The sequence below is a fragment of the Anoplophora glabripennis genome, unplaced genomic scaffold, assembly GCF_000390285.2.
Source record: "Anoplophora glabripennis isolate ALB-LARVAE unplaced genomic scaffold, Agla_2.0 scaffold38, whole genome shotgun sequence".
In the NCBI taxonomy this organism is placed as follows: domain Eukaryota; kingdom Metazoa; phylum Arthropoda; class Insecta; order Coleoptera; family Cerambycidae; genus Anoplophora; species Anoplophora glabripennis.
In genome coordinates this window covers 758,567-780,454 of record NW_019416373.1, presented here as the reverse complement: position 1 = coordinate 780,454, position 21,888 = coordinate 758,567, and positions in this window count along the sequence as shown.

Below are 21,888 nucleotides of genomic sequence, written 5' to 3'. Positions count from 1 at the left end.
TACATGGAAAAATTTCTACAGAGACAAACTATTACGAATTTAAATCTAGATATAATGATGCTGGCCGAGCCCGATACTTATATTCAAACAAATGAGAATGAAGGGGTGGTTTTGAATATCGTTGAAGAAAATTCTAGTTTTCAAAAGAAAAAATTCTCAATACTACAAATAGTACAAGAGTTCCCGTCTCAATCTTTCTTGGAAGACCTGTTTTTTGTAGAAGAATGTTATATTGTTTATTGATGAATTTTCATGTTTAGGAGTTTGTATTTTCATTTTTTTTAATTTCAACTTTACTGTAATTAGGCTGCTAGATACTTTAGAATCGCCCCGGATTTTACCTTAGTTCTAAATCAATAATGGTTACTGTTTCCTTGTAATGTCGTGTAGCTATCTTTCATATATATTTCAACAAATAATTTAAGTTTCTTTACACTTTTACCTTTTTCATGCATTTCGCTGGATAAAGTTAAGGATAAATATTTATACCAACTTCAAAGTGATATTTACTAATCTAGTTAATTGCAACACCTTTAGTAGTAAAGCAGTATGATGATGTAATGCTATGATATAAATTTATGTAACAATATTGGAAGGCAATAAAAAATAAATTAATAATATTAATGGTCTATACTAAATAGTCTCAGGCATTAGAATTGAAACTAAAACCATTAATTTGGATTTTTATTTCATTAACTGATTTCAATAGGAACGTCCATTATTCAGAGTAGACGGAATTGTTGATGGAAAATCTAATGACTATATAAACAAAACTTTTATGCATATTTAATCATATTTAATATTAATATGGAGATTGTCCCAGATGATTTACCTTAACACTACGAAAAAGGTACCTTAATTTCTAGAGCACATAAAAAAATGGAAGATTTTTTCGTACGAGTCATAAGTTTCCCCCCGTTCATGTTTTTGGGCATCAAAGCTGATATCTTAAATGGAAATAGACCCACTTAGATCAGTCTGCTTAAGTAAAATCTTGATTCTTCAAAAGGCTCCTAAATTGATGATACTATTTTTCAAAACGCCCTACATATTAAGCTTTAGTAGTGAAGTTTACTACTAAAGCTTAATATGTTTGATTTGATGCGAATTTTTAAATTTATTTTTGAATTATCTTTGTACCTTTAATATAGAGTAAAAAATTTGATTTAATTTTCTCTTAATATTTTTAAATCTACTATTGAAAAAAAATAGTTTTTAAGGACATTTCCGATCTATAACTGCTTCTACATTTCAGTAGATTTCTATTCCAAAATTAGAATCCATATTTTATATGAATGAGTGTGTTCTCTTCCACGCCATCTTCCGTACGTGAATAGAAGCGCAGCTGCAGCGTCTGTGGTTGTGCTAACAGGAGGACGATCGAGAATTAGTTATGCACCAAGATCGATTGCGTTAATAGGTACCTCTCAATCAAACACTGTATCACATGCACACTCTGTCTCACATAATTTAAGCAGGTAAACAGGTATTGCTCCGTTATGCAACCTTATTCCATTACAGGCACTGTTTAGTTATACTGCTGTACAAACTTGTATGTATACATATACAGGGTAGGAAAGTACCGATGGTCTATCTGAAGTTACGTGAGAGCGATAAAGTAAGCCATAGAAATCCATGCGATAGAGAAGGATGGCTATAATGAAGGCGTCTCAGAGTCACCGCCCGTTTCGCCCTTCCACAAATAAGGTCCACTTCTTATTTGTGGAAGGGCGAAATGGGCGTTACCCCTTTTTGGGCTTATAATTTTCTCTAAGAGTTATTTATACTTTCTTGTGCACATTGTGCGCGTATAAATAATAGGAAATATGCGAAAAATCTACCGAAACTTTGATTTCTCTTTTCGAGTCGAAAAGTATAGATCTTTTTCTATTCGTTGAAATTTAATCAGAATGGCATTATTGCCATTTGAACCAACTATTTTGATTATCACTATTACTGTATGATTTATTGAATCGTGGAAAAAACATAAAATATTTTACAATTTTGAAAAAATGCACTTATTCTGCTACTAAGGACTACATATTCTGTAAGTATCGTAGAAAAACCTTTTTTCGTTTTGAAAATATAAAAGTTTAAAGAAATTCCGATTTTTAGTTGTTTTTTTGCAATAACTAATATTTATTTAGCAATTGACATCGGGCTGAGCTCAAAATTTTTGTTATAAAAAGTTTTTCTCTAAACTAGTTCTTTTTAATAAAAAAACTGTTTTTTGCAAAATTTGGACGCTATTTTGAAAATGAAACCCTAACATTCAGCTGGAGTAAAGTAGTTCTTTCAATTCTACGGAATATTTCCTAATTTTTACATATGTCTTTGTTTACTGAACTAAATTTTGAAAAAAAATCACGTCTTGGTAACTGACACTTCACACCTATTTTTTAACATACGTACTCTCCCAATAAATACTTTTTAAAAATCTTACAACTTTCCAAATTCTTTTCTTTTACTAATGAATCTCATAGTTTTTTTTTATGCCACCATCACTAAAATTTGTTTTGTTTTTATTTTTTTTTTAAGTTTACTGGGTATGTAATTTACTTACCAAAGTAATATTTACTAAAATGGTGCAGGTACCGAAAAACCAATTCTTTTTTATATGAAAATTTTTATTACTACAAGCTCTGTTGGGAAATTTTTGAAAATTGTGATATCAAAAAGTCCAGTGGTTTAATTTTTGTCCAAATCTTTGCAAAAATTAAATTCAACCTTATGGAATAAAGCTTGTGTACTGATGTCCATCTCTGAACAAAACTGTCCAAACTGTATCCTTCTTTTATTTAAAAAATAAGCAGCTTTTTTGTATTTTTTCTAGATGTCAAAATAATTATAATTTAAATTTTAATTTCTTATTACATCCCTTTGCATGTGTATGTACTATTTTAGCTCATTTCGTGTATGAACACGTGAATTTTTTAGTAGAATTCACTTTCTGACTATTAAATTTAACAATTTTTGTTTCGGCTTGACATTTCATGTTTTATAAAACTAAAATAATCAAGACTTTATTTTGTTGAAAAGTTTGCTCTGATTTTCATATGCAGAAAGCTTATTAAAAAATGTAATGAACCACCTGCAAATAGAAGCGTTAACGAAATGTCACAGCGTTTTACTTCAAAACGTATCAAATTCTTGAAAATATGCCTACCTTTCATGAAGATTTTAGCAAACAATTTGTGCTTATTTGCACTTTTATCTAGTTTACACATTTCACATCAATTTAATCAAGAACAGTAACAACTGTCTGCGTTATGTGCAGAACTGTATTATAATTATTTTGAATATTAATGACAATATAAAGATACCAAAAATGAACGAAGGACATTAGCGACATGCTTAAATATGTATATTAGTGTAATGCCTTAAATGGTATTAGATATTAACATTGAAATTATGGTTATTTCTTTATTTTCTTTAATTAATTAAGGACATCGTTTGACATCATTAATAGGGTGGCCCAAAAAAAAACAATCTTTTTTTTGTGTCTCTTGTGAAAATATGTTAGTTTATCATGTTTTAAGAGCCCCCTCAAAAAATCAGCTCAAAAAAATTTTTAGAGTTCGCTCAAGATTTTTAAAAATTTTCAAAATCGTCAAATATTGAATTTTTTAAAAAAATTTTTTCTCGTTACTTTATCATTTTCTAGGTTGAAAAAAATTTCTATTTTGAAAATTTCAAATCAATATTTTAATTTCTAAAGGTCACTAAATAATATCAACGAAACAATAATTTTTTTTTATTACATTTGATTAACAAAAGAATAGAAATAAATCACTTAAAAAAAATTCTCGAGGCGAAATTTACTACCGCACTGTGACTATCAAATATTTCTTAATTTTTGTACATAGGTAATTATGAGTGACCTTTAGAAATGAAATATAGATTGGAAATATTCAGAATCGAGATTTTTTTCAACTTAGAAAATGATACAATAACGAGAAAAAAAATTTAAAAAAAAATCAAATTTTGACGATTTTGGAAATTTTTAAAAATTTTGAGCGACCTCTAAAAAAAATTTTTTTGAGCTGATTTTTTGAGGGGGCTCTTAAAACATGATAAACTAACAAGAGACACGAAAAAAAATATTCGTTTGTTTTGGGCCACCCTAATCATTAAGGTATTTAATTGCATTATTAAAGGTAGTTACACAATTTTGTTCACAAGTTGAATTAATAATTGTCACTATTATTGTGTTTCACACAAGGTGTATCCAGAGATTTATACAGTCTGTTTGATTATAAAAGCCCCGATCTATAACTCGGTTACCCATTTTTGGACACCCCGTAAAGTATATACAGTGTGTCCCGTTTTTCAGGTTAACACCTCTGGAAATGTAAGAAGGCTGTGGACTTTCCGCAAGCCAATTTTGTTTACAAGTAGTACCCTGAAGAGAGGTTATATTCTACTAATTATTTTATTGATGAGACAAAATCCTGGCCTACTACGATTTTTTAAAAGGGTCGTTTTTTCCAGAAAGTAGTATTAGTAATTTTTTTATCAAAAAGATAATATCATCAGGCTATTCAACACCTGCCTGTATTTTCTCTTTGTCCGATTGGTATTTGTTTCCACTTTCATGGCAATCTTTGACCTGCTTATTATAAATTTTAGTTGTCTGATTTTTCGCAGTTTGACACCACATAAAAAACACTTAATAGACATTTGTCGTTCAGATTTGGTATATGGATATTTTGATGGGTGCCTTCTTCAATAAATTTGATCATTAACCACAATTAAAAACAGTTGAAATTACTTTCTCCTTTATATTAAAAGCTGCAAATTGTTTTCGCTCCCACACTGACCTTAAAAAAGGGTCTTTTTGCATACACTAAGGCGACGTGCCTGCCTTTCTAGTAAGTCTTTAAAGTACTACAATTTTATTTTGTTACTCTACAAAAGTTGCTTTGTTTCACAAAAATCGCCTACGTGGTATAGTCCGGTCAAATTAGATCAAAAAATAAGAGTGAAGGTACATAAATTTACAACAAGCTGAAAGTGAGTAAAATTGTTTAAAACATAATTAAAAATAACATATTAAAATTCCTCATCCTTCCGGTACTTGGAAAAAAATTTACTCGAGGTCAAAGGTAAAAAATATGGGTTTTTCGCGATTTTCAGCTAAACGGTAAGTTTTGTCATAAAATTACTTCTGACAGAAATTGTAGACCGTAAAATTATCTATAAAAAATGTGTCAATGCTTTTTCTCCTAAGAGCTACCGTTTCTGAGATATAACGATTAAAAAAGTTGTAAAAGTTGTAATCGTCATAATATGCATAAGTACACCACATATATACATCTCTGAAGCTGTAATATAAGTAAATACATTTTTCCATCGGTGATTGTAACTTACACTTAAAATATTAAATATACATAAGTATAACTATGAAAATATCAGGTAAAATGAAACCCAACCCCTTAAAAACTACCGGCTTAGATAAGTATCGATATGCATGCTTCGTTAAAAACACTGGAAATAAAAAACAAGTGCAATTAGCTTGTCTTTCTCCAACCTCAGTTACTGCTCATCAACATCTTTTTTGGGTATTTTACCAAGTTCAAGTGTGGCTTGGTTATCAGCTAGACCCAAAAGGCTGGGGTTGGAAGTTGGCCAACAATACATTAGAACTAATTCAGACTTTACTCCCACCTGCGTCGGAAAAACTGCTAAACACAATTTTTTGCAACTGTAAAATGGGATGCTGTGCTACATGTGGTTGCAAAAAAGTTGGACTGTTTTGTTCTCTGGCATGTACAAATTGTCAAGGCCGGTCGTGTTCTAATGTTGAATCACCAACAGTAGAGGATTCGTTTGATACCAACAAGGAGACAAGCGATACATCACTATTGACGCAATTTACTTACACCCGGAATGAAGAAGAAGAAGAAGATTTTTTTTTAGACAACGAAGAAGAAATGTAAACCAAAACTGGTCATTTTCACTTTTTTCGAAGTGTTTGTTATTATCATTAGCAAAGTCTTTCTGTTCTGTACATTCCAATGAACCCACTCGCATTGGTACCCAGCAGAAGATAAATTTGCAGACTGGAAAAGACATCATCATACAACTTTTCCTTTTCCCAACAGAAAAATACTTACCGCGTCTTGTAACTGTTGACCGCTTCGTATGATGATGAATGAAATTATTCCTGCCGTCATTACCCCCAATCCGCATCGGTAATATTTTGAAGGGATATCTTCCTAGAAGAATAAAGAAATCCGACTATTATCTTTTTATGTGAAATAAGAATTGTTTTGTTGTTTAGACAAGTTTAAGTAAAAATGTGAATTTAAATATTTTATCAAACTAAATGTGAAGGTGTCTCCAGTTTACCGTTACACAATTATGAGCATTCGATATAAAAATTGGTTTTTGTCAAGAAATTACAAAACTGTTCCATTCTGAGTCAGCATAGTGCACCTACAGCTCTATTTTGCTATTTTACAATGAGATTGCTTCAATCCTCAAAGGTCACACCTGGGATGGGCCATCTCAAAGGTCACACTTGTGCGATTTGGAATTTTGCCAAATTTCAACCCTCATATCCTCCTTATTTGTTAGATCGGTGTTTATAACAAAACTAGGATAAAATTTTTCGAGAAATCGAATGATGTACCTATAAGGTTTAAAAAATAATAACTTCTTAATAAAAGAATGGGATTAAAAAAAACATTTTTCGAAAAATTAAACATTTTTTAAACTCGTATTTTTTTATAAATAATAGCTAGAGAAAAAATATTCATTTGAACAATATTATCCATAAATATTTACAAATTCGTGTTACAATTAAATATACATAAATATAAATTAGATAATCTTTGAAAAATTATCAACAACAGCTAAATAAACTATGCTCTATTTAGCCACACTTTTATTCACACCAAAGTCACACTAGTGAGAATTCGCACCGATTGGACTTTTCAGACTCTCTAATTTGGATGATAATAATAAACTGAGGCCAACTGTGGTACGGCTCGACCTTTTAGGCTATAGAAGGAATAATCGAGGTGGGGGAACCCTAGGCAGCTGCTACCTGAGGAATGACGACTGTTAAAAGAAAACGGTGGTGCGAATTCGCTCTAGTGTGAGTTTTGAGGGTTAATATTATTACGTTTTAATAACTGATCCTCCACAAAACCGAAATGGACTCCTTATTTTTTGCCAATATATGAAAATATATGTCAAATAATTTGTTAATAGTGAATGATGAAACGCCATCGGAAGAATGCAAACCTAAAGCAAAAAAGGTATCCAAAAACTCCTAATTAGGCCATTAATAATACAGTTTTTAGTTCTGTGATGTACGAAGCAGGAATATTCCCATATGAACCTCAACTCATAGGAACAACCTTGGAAAAAGCTCAAAGTTTGTAACTAACTGCCTTCAAAACTTCCAATGATTGGTTGGAAAAATATTTGTGGAGAATCTGCTCACGTAAACTTTCAAAATTCTGATAACTAGAAAGCTAAGCTGCGGTCAATATTGAAGTACTAGTACAGATGAAACAGGCATTTTTTCCGTATCAATTGCATTAAGAAATGGTAGATGTGAAGGAGGAAAATCTTCAAAGAAAAAGTTACTGCTTATTGGTAGAAGTAAAAAACTCAGATATTTTAGGGGATTGTTTTTGGAAAAATTACCAGTAGATTGGTCTCCAATAAAGAAGAGGCAGTTCGATTGTGTCAATGGTTAAAAAATTTTGCCAGCAAGATGAACAAGGAAATGAAAAATTTGTCTTAGCTGAATATTTCAGAGAAAAGCTATGAACCAAAACATGATTGAAGACTCATTTACCTCAACAAGTCGTTTTTAGGAACGTGCTTGCTAAAAGACTTTTGATATTAATGGACATGGACTTCAGCGGCTTGTAAAAAATTATCACCTGTAATGAAATGTGGATTTAATCTGTATGATCGTGATATAAGTGAATGCAATATAAAAGACGATATTAGCAGTTTTATTTACAAAATTTGGTGACATTAATGTAGGACATATCCAACAATTTATGATGACTTAATATAACTGAAAATCCGAAAAACAATCTTTATGAATTTTGATAATGTAACAAAAGCCGGGACGCGTAGTAATTTATTTGTTAATTCTCGGAACTGATGGGCCAAGAAATAAAATATTTCAGTCAACACTAATTATCGAAAGTTTAGGGCTCTCAAGTAGGTTTAGCGTCGTCCTTCGGAGAAATTTAGCAATATTTTTCAACAACTTCACTAAGACTGTCGGGGCCATGTGTTGAGCATCTGGTATAAACAGGAAAATCGATATTTCTAATAACGCGCGAGATGCATTCAAAAGAAAACGTAGGAATTCCTAGATATTTAAATATGTTGTTAAATTGATAATAATTGGAAAAGAATAGTATATCAAATAGCTGGTTTTTAGGTGGATTTTCCAGCTATAAGAACAGATTAAATAAGATTGACTAATCCGTCACGTATTGCTACACGGGGTCACTAGAGGAAGGATAGGGTTACTTCTAAGTCTAGTTAGTCACAGAATTATTTATATAAATGTAAATTCAGTCCATTAGATAACTATTAACATGGCTTAGTTATGTCAAAGCGTCCCGACAGCAGAGACGTCTGGACCCAAGAAATGGGCGTGTCGAATTCAGGAGAGATCTTCGAAAAAACAGGCACATTGAGCAGTCACTTAGTTTTAGAGTCTCGGGTTAATTTAATAATGGATAAAGTCATTCTAATTTTTGCAATGGATCGCAAATTCCCTGAATCTCGGTACGCCGTCGAGTGCAAATGATTCAATAATGTTGTTCGAGTCTGTTGTGTTACCGTTGTTTTGTTTGTTTTGTTTTTATTGTTATTAAAACCGTTCCTGGAAAGTTTTGGTGTTTTCTTGTTCTTCCAACTTAAGTGTCACCCTATACAACCAACCACTGGAGTACCTTGTACATGAGCGACACACGGTAAGTGTCTGGTATTCATTCTCTGAACGTACAACATTTCTAAGTTCCCACATATTAATTAAAGTGTATTGATAATTATAAACTCCCTTTCGAGAAGTTAATAGTAAACTCTTTTGTCAATTAATACCGTTATGATACTGGTCATAGCGGTAGATAGTTAAATAAGAAATAACCCCTCACGTTACAGTAATGTACATTTTAGTGTTAATATATTAAATAAAATTATGACTTTCTTTTTTTCGCCACTTCCAAATAATGGAAACCTCTATAATCGAATATTCTAGAATTCCCAAGGGATGTCTGTCATTAGCAGGTTGTAATATATCTCATTGTTGTGAACTATGTAAAAGGTAACATAGATGTCCTTTTTGGAGCGAAATACAGGAATTAAACTTACTCACCGAAACAGCAATGTATCCAAAAGCAGTGTATGACATTGTAGTCGACATAGCTGATATTATCAGGGACCATTTTCCCACTGTTAGAAATACAGCTGCAGTTCTGCAAGAAACGGGAACAAAATATTAATCTAAGATCATTCAAATCTAACGTGAAAGTATTTATATAAATAATGTGAAATGAGGAAAAATAACGTGTTACTTATTAAGTGGTGAGGATTAAAGTCAAAATTTCAAAGGAAATACATCTTTTTTTTTAATTTACTAATTACATGGGTAAAAAATTTTGACTCTAATAACGAATATATTTTATTGTTGTACTACTTATTGCAGATACCGATTTGCGGAAAGCTTGCAAATTTTGTGCATAAGTTGTTTGAAATAACCATTTCGTGTGTAATATCGCGGGGTCTTCCTCCCTATTTAAGACGCATCGCATCTTTTTTCACTCTGCAATCTAAAGGTATTCCCCTTAGGGAACAATTCGCATACAATCGACAAGTCATATTTAAATATTATTATATCATGTAAGTTAATTCTTGATTTGAAGGCATTTTAAATTAAATCAACGTAAATCAATCCACAGTTACGAGAGCAAGCAAGATACGTCCACGCCTGCACCGTGCAAATAACCACACTTCAACCTTGACCTAGTCACTGTAGTGTAAACAGTTGATTGAGAGGAGCGATGCAGGGTCTGCCCAATTTCGCGTAATAATTATTGATTCACTTTCTGGAACACGAGATACTTTGTTCAATGAAATGTTTTTCTCGCGTCTTCTATTATTTCTTTGACGAAACACTCCTTAACAAATAAAAATTTGCAGTGTCTTTGAAGTTTAATCCCCTACTTTAACTACTAACAATTCAAATCGAGGTATGCTAATAACATTATTTCTTACCTGTTAATGTTGTTGTGAGCTTGAACGATTGATCTTAATCGTTCTTTTATAACTTCTTGATAAATAGCGTCCTCACAATCTGGTGTAAAACCAGACGATATGCGTTTCAAGTACTCAGACAACAAGTGCAACTGGAATTTTAAATGCGTCATTAAGTACAAACACGAATTACTTGTAGAGGCAATGCCATATCCTAGGGCAAGAAGGCAGAAGTAGTATATTCCTTGAAAAAAATTTGGCCATACACTGAAGTGTTCCTTTATAAACACACGAGGTACTAAGATGTCCAGCAACCAGCAAAACGCAATTCAGTTGGTATCTGGAATTCGACCGTATCGAAGTGTTTTCTGCATGCAACTATTTCCTTTTCTTGAGGTGTTTCTCCTTGCTTTTTTAAATGTTTACCAAACGTGAGTATCACGATATGTTATTAATTTATGGGAAGGCTTGCCGCAATTCTGCTAGAGCTCGACACATTTACCGTCTACGTTTTCCCCACCGGCACGTCCCTAACACAAGAACATTCCTTCAAGTTTCACAACGTCTTCTTGAAACTGGTAGTGTGATTCCTCGTCTTGAAAATCATGCCCAAAGCTGCCAAATGGATGTCAATGAAAGAGACCCCAGGCGTAGTACTCGAAGCATGGTTCGAGAATTGTCAGCTGCAGATTTCGCCCCTCGGTTAAATTTTTGTATATGGTTTTTAACTAAAACTGACCACAGCTCCCATTTTATGTCAAGAATTTTGGCTACGGATGGGGCATGGTTTACTAGAAATGGCATTTTTAATCCACATAATTTTCATAACTTTGCAGAACAAAATCCACATATTATACAGACATCAAATTTCCAGCATCGTTTCTCCATAAATTTTTGGTGTGGAATATTAGGACATACTTTAATATGACCCTTTATCTTGCCAGGCAGATTGATAGGAGAGGCATATTTGATTTTTTTTGCAGAATGTTTTGCCGGAATTGCTGGAAGAAATACATTTGGATACGACAGCAAGTATGTGGTTCATGCATGATGGGGCACCTGCACATCCAAGTCGATGCATAGTTCAATATTTAAATGATACGCTGGATAGGCCGGAACGGTCCCCATTGTTGGCCAGCCCATTCACCAGATATAAATCCATTGGATTTTTACTTATGGGGATACATGAAGAACTTAATGTATTGAAATAGTCGAAGACTCGCGAGAACGAATTTACACAAAACTATATACATCTTTTGAAGAAGCACACAGTAACCATGAACATATCTGAGATAATACTCACAATTTGCTGAGCAAGAAGTACCGATATATACCGCTGCATATACGTCTCAATTTCATCTTTCCAAATGTACACTATACCAATAACATTGAACACTTCAAGATATAGAACAATAAATCCTTTAATCATATTGATGAGGAAGATATGATTTCTCATGTTGAATAAGACAGGATATATCAGAAAAAATAATGGATCGTCTGAAACAAACGATATGGTTGTCAAATACTGTTTATACCTCAGTTTACTGAAACTATAATTAATCTCGGTAGTTTTTCGTTTAGTTGCACGTACCTTTCATGAAGGTGTCGCCAAGCAAATTACGTTCTCTTGCGTTTTCCTCTTTTGCAGACATTTTATGAAATTCAATTAATTAAACATAATATTCCACCCAACGAATAATTAATTTAAAGCTGGTTTTTGGGATTTAAGTTTATTGTATTATTTTCAGTGCTAGTTGAACTGAACATCAAGCATTGGACAGTGCTGTTACAATGTATTTAATATAATGAAAAAGAATCTAGTTAAATAGGTTAATGAAATACTCCTAAATAGTCACATGTTAGTATTGAAATTAATTATTCCCTTTATTCTCTTTATTCATTAACTAAAATCGTCTAAATTAGTAGATCAAAGGCAACCTTTATTTTTTGAAGACCTTTTGGTAAATACCTTCGATTATGCTTGAGTCTGCTCTTTTATTGTATAGCTTTATCAAATTCAATCCTCACTCTAGCAATGACGATAAAAGAAATTAACCTTGGCTAAATCTTTGGAAAGCAAATACTTCCAACAAAGTGATTAGGACAGTAATAACGCAAGTAGTTTTTCAAGTTGTCATAAAATTTCCGTCACTGTCTTATGTACTTCCAAGTGTATTGCCACTGCATAATAAAAACAGTTTTAGTAATTGGTTAGTACTTTTGTTAGGTCATGTCATATTATACATTTCTGGAACTGATTCTTGCCAATCTGACCGAATCACTTAATTATTTTTCCTTTTTCGATCACTTGCAAGTTATACTACTTATAAATAGTTAATATTTTGGCTGAAATATGATTCTTTCATAGAATAAAATATTAAGTTGATAGAAAAAACATCTTAGAATTGTTATTGTAGATAAAACAGCTGTTATCACATCGACCACTTTCCTATGTCAAAAAAAAAAAACGAATTGAAAGGATGAAAACAAGACGTATTAAATTTAATCAATGACAGCATGGAATTGTGAGGAAATATTTACAATTTGTTTACCAAGAACTACCAACAGATATTAGCGCATATAAATCCCAGTGTCTTCTTTATAAATTAAACTAGAACATTTCAAGATATAGAACCATCAAGCTTTTCACTAAATTGATAACATTATGAAGCGGAAGAGGAATACATTAGTGGAAGTAATAGGTTAGCTAGGATTTTACCAAAACATCAGTAAAAGGTACTTAGTAATATTTTTTCAAATTACCTAAATTCGATTATCATTTTGTTGTTAATAAGTAATAAAACATCATTAAATCTTCAATATATTCGTAATCATTATTTTGTGAAACAGTGAATACAGGAAAGACTAATTCAGTTAATAAACAGAAATAAAGAAAAAATTCAAACCGGGAAAGACAATTATATATTTACTACGTTTATAAGAGACACGGCATCCTTTATAGAAATGGAAAAGAAAATTTATTAAAAAGCTTAAGGTGGCCATATCCCTGGCCGAGAAATAATCAAATTTCTGGCGTTTTTAGGTACCGAAATCCTGAAAAGTAAAACGTGTAGAACAAAAGTAAGCACAAAAATAAAATCATTGGTGTTCTGTTTATTCATTGTTACTATTTAAATTTACTCAAATAAAATAATAACTAAAAAAAGGGTTTGTAAAACATGCGTTTGCAATCCTAACCCCACATTTTAAGAATTATTTTCACGTACTTATTAAAGTAAACAATTTTATATGTAGGACTAAGCAAGTAAATGTTATAAGAATATTTACATGTAGAGTTATATACAGGGTCGGAAAGTCCTCATGGTTCATCGGCTGTTACGTGAGAGCGATAAAGAAAGTCATAGGAATCCGTGCGATAGAGAAAGATGGCTATAATGAAGGCGTCTAATAGTCACCGCCCAATTCGCCCTTCCATAAATAAGATCCGCTTCTTATAACGGCCGATGAACCATGGGGACTTTCCGACCCTGTATATAAAAAAGTTAGTATTTTCGTAGATTTCGCTACCTAAAACCTTGATTGTTTTTTGCACCTGTTTATTCGTTTTACTTCGGCGTCTTTGAAAATAATCAGATGGCATGACATAACATTCCTATTATTTGATAAGCTTTAGGTTACTCAGTTATTAAATGTTTGAAATTATTTGTATTTGAATCATTCGACTCATTTGAAAATTGAAAAGGTAGAACATTTGAATATTTAATTCTTGAATTGTCTACTGTTACACACAACTGTCAAACACAAGTGTTAAACTTGTGGCTATTATTTTGTTTCAAAAGTAATTACTATTAGTTAATGACATGAAAGTACATAAAAGCAGATAATTTTCCCAAAATAATAATATAATTGACTTTTTAATGCTTTCTCAAATTATATGTTTGATTATCGTTTAATTTAGTTTATAATTGAACAGTCAATTAAAAATTAATAATTAATAGATAAATTTATGTTAGTCATTTTACTTAAAATAATTACTGTTAAGATACCCCTAAATATTTAATGCTTCTAAAATGAAACGAGAAAATTATTCTACCAAAGACGTTTCGTTTAGCGACTTTACGTTTCTAAGCTTTTATCTTATTTTTTGTCCATTTGGCTAAAATTAAATTAATCAATGACAACAGCGACATCTACTAACTAACTAGCTTTTGGACGAATTTTTATTTACTTTGTTACTTTCCCTTTCAAAATGTCAGTAAACAGCACACAATTCAACTGCACTTTTATGATTCATATCAGGAGTAAAAGCAAATATTAAAATTACTGAAATACACTATAATGTATAAGCAGTTAGAGTGTAATTGTGTGCATCATTTATTTCTACTTTGAATAACCTAAAGTATGTACCTACCTATTTATTTTCAATATCCGTCAATAGGACTATGATGTTATAATTGAGATAGGAAATAAAGACAAAAGTTTTAAATGATCAGATATTAAAATTACTAAAGTAATGATAAAAGAGATTAAGGTTAAACTTGTGATCATTAGTGTCTTCTCCCTTTTTTTTTGACGAAACCGCTTAAAATCCATCTGATCAATATGTCTATAATAAAAATTAATAACACGCTGTATTAATATTTTACTGTTAATATCAAAGTAATATCATTTTAATTTACAAAAAAAAAATATATGAAAGATAAATCAAGTGGCAAAAAATAATATTTAGATAAAAATAATATTTAATTACCTCAGATAGCTCATACGCTTTTTTATATAACATATCCCCAAGACACGATAAATAATTCATTTAAAAAAAAGAAATGTATGCGAAAAATACACATGGAAAACTTTGTGACGACAATCAAATAAATAAAGCCTGTGTGCCTTTCTATGCTCACGATACACAATGCTATTGACTGCCATAAAAACACGTTCCATACACTCGACCAAGCAAAGCGTCAAACTCACTCGCATACGCATAAACGACAATGAAATGCACGGCTATTAGGGTGCCGCTGGATACGAATAAATTGATCGATGCTAAGCTTCAGAACTGAAGCAGACATGTACATGTTATTGTGCGCTGTTTAATGACGCGGGCGGTGGGATTACCAAAATGTGAAGTAGTTTATGTTTCGCCACAATTAGTAACAGTAGCATCTATTAAAAACTTGACAAAATATTGTTAGTTACAGTAACAAATATGTTAGGGAGTTTCTGACAATAAGTAAGACTTAGACTAGAATAAGTTGCTATTCAAGTCGCTACGGACAGAACCACTCCTCAGCTAATGGTGATCCTCTCAGACGTTTCGTAGAGGCTTCCGCAACTGGTCGCATCTAATGCTTCCAAAAGTTTCGCAGTTCTACACTGTCGGCATCTTCATTGGTGACTGAGTCTTTAGTGACCTTAGACATCAGAGTGGACCTAAGGGTTCTATTAGAGGGTTCGCCACCACAGAGTCTAGCCCGAGAATAACAAGGGTGGGTCAAAGATTTCTAGGTAAACGCTAGGGAACGGCATAACAACCAGAAAAGCGATGGTACTTTAAATTAACACCACAAGAAATTTTATTTTACAGGTGTCAAATCCGCGTACTCGATTTTTGTTAAGGCTTACTTTGTTTTATTACCCACGCTTTATCATTCATATGTGAGGCATAAACGTGAAAATTATCGGACAATTGAGATGTCTCAAGTTATATTGTTACTGTTGCTGGATAACTGGCTTTTCTATCAAACGCTTTCGACTATTCCTTGTCTTGGAACAGCGGAATCCCATTTGCTATAGAACTTCTTATATGCTTTCAATAAATCGTTTAAACTTTTATCTTCTTTTATTTTACTGAAGTTGACTAGTCTAAATGTTTGGTAATCAAATTACTCGTATTACTAAATCATTATTATTTCCTGTTCTTTGTTCAAAATATTTGGATAATTAATATCATTCGGTATCAATTCCCTTGACAAGAAATAATCATGATGAAAACAGAAATTACCAATGATGGGTAGGTGCTATTTAAATATTAACTTGAAGGTTAATATTAAAAGGAGAAATATATTAGAACCGAATTGAGGACACTTATTTTCTCTTTAATTTAAGAAAAAGTAACCATTAACTAAAAACTATGTATCTTAATATCTACGTCAATAATAAAAAATTAACGACGCTGTTAATGACTTACATTACCAAATAATCATTAGAAAATAATTATGCATAGCGTTGTTTAAAGTTTTTAATACCGTACGAAATTGAATATAGGCCAATTTACAGTAAAAATGAATGAGTTTAGATTTGTTTTAGTGCAGAGATGTTTTTAAGTCATCTTTACTGTCACAATATAATTATGCAAAACTATATTTCTAATAATAAAACTGTCTTCTTTAAACACATCCAATATTAAAATTCTCTCGTTTATGCAGATGGTTAAATTATTTACTTGTTTACGTTTATAAATAGCAGTACCAGGCTGTAAGTAAGCTTCAGCATCTGAAACAGAAGAATGAGTATTTTAATATACAGGGTGGGCCACCAGTAACGCCTCGGTCGCTAGTGACCAAACGGCAAATGTTATAGAAACCTGTTTAGGTGGGTATGTGTAGGTTGATTACGGCTACATTTTAAAAATATTTTGAAATATACAGGGTGTCCAGGAAAAGCGTACCATATCAAAGTTATGTTTTTTTAAATGGAACACCCTGTATTNATAAAATTAAAAATAACACAATTATTGCTATAAACTTGCATGTATCTGTAACTATACATCCTAGGATACTAACGTTTTCATCCGTAAAGAGTTTTGAAAAGAAAAAAATAGAAAAATCATTATTTCTAACTACAAAACTAAAAACTACAGATTCTGCAACTTTCACAAGATACAGTAAAAATGTGATTATTGAGATTCGCATATTTTTTATAATGAGTACATACCCCCCGAGGTATGTACCGCAGTTAACGTGTTAAAATGTATCACCCTTTTTAACACACACGCCACTGGTTAAGAGTTCCCTAGTAAACAAAGAACTATCTTCATCCTTGTTTAATAGCAGGATGTCTCAAGTTGTGGAAAATCAAAATAATTCCTTTGCAATGCATAGGGAATTACTTGTCTAGTCATTCTGAGGTCTTTGTCATCACCTATACAGGACAGGATGCTCACTTTCTAGTATAATTTCATCGTACTTGCTGTTCTCGTTGTTGTTGTTATAACTGTTGCTATTGTTGTAGCTGCTGCACCTGTTGTTGCTGGTGTAGCGGATGCTCTTGCTATTGATGCTGCTGCAAGATATACAGGGTCGGAATGTTCCCATGGTTCATCTGCCGTTACGTGAGAGCGATAAAGTAAGTCATAGAAATCCGTGCGATAGAGAAAGATGGCTATAATGAAGGCGTCTAATAGTCACCGCCCATTTCGCCCTTCCACAACTAAGAAGTGGATCTTATTTAATAATATCTTAATTAAGTATTATGAATTATATATAACAGCTAAGTTGCCATTACAAAATGTCAACGTGATAGTCGCCTACTAGATAAATTACAGTTCGATAAACTTTCCACAATAAATTTTTTTTTTCTCAAAAATAGTTAATTTTACGAAAAAATTTCAAGTGACCGTTTTTGTTTAGAATGAACCAGGCTGTCTGTAATGAATTTTTAAATAGTAAAATAATAATAAGAAAAAAAGTTCGAAACAAGAGGTGGCTTTTTCTACCCTTTACAACCAAAGGAGAAAATCAGCAAATTGTTTATTGAGTGCCTTCTTGTAACAGAAAATGTCTACTTAATTTAATTTATGTCTCTTTTTGGTATTTAGGAAAAAAATTTAAAAGTCCTTTTTTGACTCTCTTTAAGCGGTTGTAGGGAACAATCCCTGCACAAATATCAAATGATATTTTTTATACGAAAGTGCTACTTTATTTTTTCATAGGGAATCACCCCTTTTTGCACTTATTTATTTAGAAAAGAAAAAATCAATTTTGTCCCATATTTGGTCCAGTTTTCACCAAAAATTTTCACTTTTCATGAATTTTGTCTACAGGATCGCGTTCAGCGCATCGAAATCCTTCAGAAACGATACCTAGGTCTCTTGGGTTTGGACTTTTTTGTGTGTCTGTGTTATTTGTGAAACAAATAGCAATATTTTTTTATGTACGTAATTAAACTACCACTTTCATGTATTGCATCCTAGCCCAATTACCTTTTAGCAGCAATGTGCTAAGAGCAAGCGAATTGTTTACCTCATCTTGCAAATCTTGACCCCCTCTTGCGACGATATATGTGAACACAGCTGCAACAATCAATCCCAATGCGGAAATAAAATTGATCCCAGAACCTACACCCTAAAACCAAACCAATGACGTAAGTTTGCAGGTAAAAGTAATTTTCTTAACTATTTTATTAATTCATTTATAGTTTAGTAATATAAAATTTTTATGTACCGAGCCTTCAGAAATGATCACAAGCCACGTGACCAGTGATTTTGTTCGAAACAGTAATTTTATTTCCTTCATGTTAGCAATTAAATTTAAAATTAAAAGTTATTAAAACGATAATAAATATAATTATTAGGGTGGCCCAAAAAACTATTTTTTTTTCGTGTCTTGTGAAAATATGTTAGTTTATCATGTTCTAAGAGCCCCCTCAAAAAATCAGCAAAGAATAATTTTTAAATGTGTACATTATCTTGCCACCCATATTACAATACTTAACAAAGTGCTAGTAGGCACTGGTTTTGTAGGTTGATTGTAGTTTTAGCTTGATCTTTAAGTCATTGTACCTGCCAAATCTTAATGAGTATTTACTACGATATTGTATACCCCATGTTACTTCCTATTTCGATATGGATACACGCACGTAGGACGAATTAGAGTTATTTACAACGTGTCTAATTTTATTGAAATAATTCGTAAAAAAAATCAAATATAATAAAAAATGCTGGAGATAAAAGTAACAAAGTTGATGTTATTAATTTCAGTATGTACAACTTATTATAAAAACTGTTCAAAATGATCACATACAGCAAAGGTTAATTCGGCGAAGAAAGTTAAGGAGGTATATCGGGGTCCGAGGGAAGTGAGGATCGCAGGGGGTCCTATGCTTTTCTTATGGGACTAAAACCCGCTACCAACTTAAAAAAATTAAATTCTATTGAAATTATTTGCGATAAACATTATCTATATAGCAAAGAAATCTACTCATATGCACATAGCATACATATTGACTAATTAACAACATAAAAATATCATATTTAAGTAGTTTTAAATTACATTTAATGAATGCATAAATACTATGTAGATGTGGTAACAGCGCTAATAATTGANAATATATATATTTTTTTAATAAAAATAAATTCAGTTGACTTAATTAGACGTGTTTACAGTAGTAATTAAAAATTCAACAATTCTGATGATAAATGAAGTAAATTCATAATTTTAAAGCAAGTTTGTAATATTATACACTAATACATTTTAAAAGGAGGTGCCAAGGTGTATGCTGATGGCTAGAAACAATGCACACGCATGAGTGAGGAGCATGGAAAACTTTGTATTCGTTATTAATGCCTACATACCTTTTAATACATTGAACTTGTTTAAGGAACCAAGTACGATGAAACATCGAAATCAACTCTCAGAGGGGTAATGAATGAAATATAGGAAACTATACATTTTCTTCTAAATACAATTTTTTTTGAGGTATTCAGTTATATAACTCTGTCTAATATAATGTTCTTTTACACTAATGAAATTAAATGATTCACTTACTCGTAACATTATTACGTTTCCTAAATCCAATAAGCCGAAACTGGTCATTTTTACCGTCTTTGAAGTGTTTATTATTATCATCAGTAATATTCTTCGATTTTGTACGTTCCAATCTGCCCAGTCGCACTCACATGCAGCACTATATAAGTTAGAAGACTGAAAAGAGGAATATGCTTAAATACAACGAATTTCACAGAAACACTAATACAATTCGATACATTGTAGATTTTTCATCAGACTAAAATTGAAAATTTGTTCAATATATATTTTCGTAGTATTTTGATATACTGAATGCGATACAATTAGTGAAATTTACCTGTGAACTCGATTTTTCTTAAAAATCAAATGTTTTTTTACTACTATAATGATAATAATAATAATTATAATTTATTATTTCAGAGAAGGTAAAGCTACACTGTAACAGACCATTTTATCTACACCAAATATGAAATATTGTCAGTATAGTAAACTGAAGAATGCCTAAAAACTATTTTAAGAAAGAATCGTCTAAACTATATGGTTCTAATTCTGCTAACATTTTTTTAATTACCTTCTTAAATAATAATATAATAAAGGCGTCTAATAGTCACCGCCCATTTCGCCCTTCCACAAATAAGAAGTGGATCTTATTTAATAATATCTTAATTAAGTAGTATGAATTATATATAACAGCTAAGTTGCCATTACAAAATGTCAACGTGATAGTCGCCTACTAGATAAATTACAGTTCGATAAACTTTCCACAATAAATTTTTTTTTTCTCAAAAATAGTTAATTTTACGAAAAAATTTCAAGTGACCGTTTTTGTTTAGAATGAACCAGGCTGTCTGTAATGAATTTTTAAATAGTAAAATAATAATAAGAAAAAAAGTTCGAAACAAGAGGTGGCTTTTTCTACCCTTTACAACCAAAGGAGAAAATCAGCAAATTGTTTATTGAGTGCCTTCTTGTAACAGAAAATGTCTACTTAATTTAATTTCTGTCTCTTTTTGGTATTTAGGAAAAAAATTTAAAAGTCCTTTTTTGACTCACTTTAAGCGGTTGTAGGGAACAATCCCTGCACAAATATCAAATGATATTTTTTATACGAAAGTGCTACTTTATTTTTTCATAGGGAATCACCCCTTTTTGCACTTATTTATTTAGAAAAGAAAAAATCAATTTTGTCCCATATTTGGTCCAGTTTTCACCAAAAATTTTCACTTTTCATGAATTTTGTCTACAGGATCGCGTTCAGCGCATCGAAATCCTTCAGAAACGATACCTAGGTCTCTTGGGTTTGGACTTTTTTGTGTGTCTGTGTTATTTGTGAAACAAATAGCAATATTTTTTTATGTACGTAATTAAACTACCACTTTCATGTATTGCATCCTAGCCCAATTATCTTTTAGCAGCAATGTGCTAAGAGCAAGCGAATTGTTTACCTCATCTTGCAAATCTTGACCCCCTCTTGCGACGATATATGTGAACACAGCTGCAACAATCAATCCCAATGCGGAAATAAAATTGATCCCAGAACCTACACCCTAAAACCAAACCAATGACGTAAGTTTTCAAGTAAAAGTAATTTTCTTAACTATTTTATTAATTCATTTATAGTTTAGTAATATAAAATTTTTATGTACCGAGCCTTCAGAAATGATCACAAGCCACGTGACCAGTGATTTTGTTCGAAACAGTAATTTTATTTCCTTCATGTTAGCAATTAAATTTAAAATTAAAAGTTATTAAAACGATAATAAATATAATTATTAGGGTGGCCCAAAAAACTAATTTTTTTTCGTGTCTTGTGAAAATATGTTAGTTTATCATGTTCTAAGAGCCCCCTCAAAAAATCAGCAAAGAATAATTTTTAAATGTGTACATTATCTTGCCACCCATATTACAATACTTAACAAAGTGCTAGTAGGCACTGATTTTGTAGGTT